Source organism: Hylaeus anthracinus, unplaced genomic scaffold (genome assembly GCF_026225885.1).
Source record: "Hylaeus anthracinus isolate JK02 unplaced genomic scaffold, UHH_iyHylAnth1.0_haploid 0, whole genome shotgun sequence".
Lineage (NCBI taxonomy): Eukaryota > Metazoa > Arthropoda > Insecta > Hymenoptera > Colletidae > Hylaeus > Hylaeus anthracinus.
The window spans coordinates 26,892,789-26,895,801 of NW_026533254.1; positions in this window are offsets into that span (position 1 = coordinate 26,892,789).

The window sequence follows — 3,013 nt, forward strand, 5'->3', positions numbered from 1 at the left end:
GGCTATCGAATATCCAATGACATTGAACCAAATTAAAAAGTTTGAACACGCCAACAGCATCTCCATCGACGTCTACACCACTGAAGAAAAGAAGGTTCTACCGATACGGCTCGCCACACGAAAGATGAAGAGACATGTCAATTTGCTGTATTTACAAGGAGCAAACGGCGTGGGACATTTCGCGCGGATCAAAAACTTGTCCCGCCTCGTAAGCTCAGAATTGAGTAAACATAAACGCAGAAAATACTTTTGCGATAGGTATGTATATAATAATACTTTTTTCTTTTTTAAATATATTATGTTTGAAAAAAAATTTATGTCTTTTTATTGCAGATGCTTGCACTACTTTAATTCGAGTGAGAAGCTGGAAGCTCACACCGTAGATTGCGAGAAGATGAACGAATGCGCAATCGTATTACCAGATGATGAAAGCAAATGACTCAGCTTCGACAACTACATCCGGAAAGAGCAAATTCCGTTTGTGGTGTATGCCGATATCAAGTACATTCTGGAGAAAACTGATCGAGAAGCACCAAGAACCACATACCAGCATCATAAAGTATTTAGTATTGCATATTATGTTCAATGCGCGTACGATTCGTCCATGTCGGTGTACCAATGTCGTCGTGATGCGAATTGTGTTTCCTGGTTCGTCGAACTATTAAAGAATTTGGCACATTTTGTTAAATCAATTTTATCAAATAACATATAAATGGATGATTTAACGAGCAAACAGCAGGAGGCATTTCGCAACCCGACGCATTGTCACATTTGCGAAAAACCGTTTGAAGAAAACGATACGAGGGTCCGCGATCATTGCCATCAAACCGATCGATACAGATGTCCCGCGCACTCCAATTGTAATCTAAATTATAAAAACTCTTTTTGCATTCCCATAGTTTTTCATAATTTGTCCGGTTACGATGCGCATTTTGTTATCGAAGAAATAGCTATAGTTTTCGAGGGTGCCGTTAGTGTATTGCCGATAACAAAAGAAAAGTACATCTCGTTCACAAAAAGTGTCGAAGATCCAAATGGACCGTCGCGAAATTGTATAAAATTGAGATTCATACAAATTCTCGATAAATTAGTGTCATTCTTAGATGAAAGCAAATTAAGAATTTTACGAACCGAGTTTCAAAATTTGTCTACCAAAGATTTCGAATTATTGACGCGAAAGGGTGTTTTTCCGTACGAGTACATTGACTGTGCCGAAAACTTGGAACAATCATGTTTGTCATCGCGCGAATCATTTTACAGTTCCTTGATGGGTGATACAGTATCGGAGAGCGAGTACGCGCACGCCGAGAACGTGTGGACATGGTTTTCCATTTAAACGCTGGGCGAGTATAGCGATTTGTATTTAAAAACAGATGTCTTGCGGTTGGCGGATATTTTTGAAAATTTTCGTGAAAGCTGTATAACAAGTTACGGACTCGATCCAGCGTATTATTAAACTCTGCCCGGTTTTACGTGGGATGTCATGCTGAAGCATACAAAAGTTAATTTCGGATTACTAACAGATATCGACATGGTCCTGTTTATCGAACGCGGTTATACGCAGCGGATTAAGTCAATGTTCAGGTAGATACGCGAAAGCCAATAATACGTACATGCAGTCGTACGATCCATCGAAAGCATCGTCGTACTTGATGTACTTTGATGTGAATTTGTATGCAGGATTTCGACGGGTCACAACGTTGCAAACTTTGACGTGTCTTCGATTGCTGTCGATTTGCCCACGGGTTATATTCTAGAGATTGATCTAGAATATCTAGATCAATGCCGTTCTGTCCCACACGTGCCAAACCGCCTGACAAAAGAGAGGACAAGCTGCTCGCAACTCTATACGATAAGCAGCGCTACGTTATCCACTATCGTAACCTGCAGCAATGCACGCGACATGGTATTCGTATTACAAACGTACACCGCGTCCTCCAATTCGCACAATCACCCTGGCTCCGCGATTACATCGAATTAAATACAAAGTTTAGAACTCTCGCTACAAACGATTTTGAAAAGAATTTGTATAAATTGATGAACAATGCGGTATTTGGCAAAACTATGGAGAATGTACGCAATCACGTCGATGTAAAATTAGTAACAAAATGGGAAGGGAGATATGGTGCGGAGGCAATGATCGCAAAACCAAATTTCCACAGCCGTAGCGTGTTTTCGGAAAACTTAGTCGCCATCGAACTGCAAAAGTTTGCGGTGAAGTTCAACAAATCAATCTATGTGGGTATGTGTATACTAGAGATATATCTAAGGTTTGTTTGTATGAATTCCATCACGATTACATGTTACCCACACATGGCGACAAATGTAATGTTATGTATACCGATACGGATAGTTTAATTTACCAAATCGAATGTGAGAATATTTATGATATTATAAAACGTGATATTAATCGATTTGATACAAGCGATTATCCGGTAGGGAACGTTTACGATATACCGCTTGTAAACAAAAAAGTCCCCGGTTTGATGAAAGACGATAACAATGGGGCCATAATGACAGAATTTATTGGACTCAGAGCAAAAATGTATGCACTGCGAGTAGATGGTAAAAAAGATACGAAAAAGGCGAAAGGTGTAAAAAGTAACGTTGTTTCCAGGATGATAACTTTCGACGACTACACGCAGTGCCTACGAAACGTAATTGAAATGATTCGTAATCAGACATGTATAAGATCAAACGTACACAAAGTATACACAATGGCGGAATCAAAAATCGCTCTGAGTCCGTACGACGATAAGCGGTATAACGTACCCGACTCAACGGATACATTGCCGTGGGGTCATTATAAAATACCGCTTTAGATATATCAGTATATGTATTTTGTAAATCATTTTTACTCGATTTTAATAGATGTACATATACATTTAGTTGTAAATAAAAAAACATTCTATTGTAACTAATAATGCTAGTATATGTATAAAATTGAATATTTAATTTAAAAAATGTTGTAAGGGATGTTAGGTCGCAGGTGAGGAATTTGGAAACAGGTTCT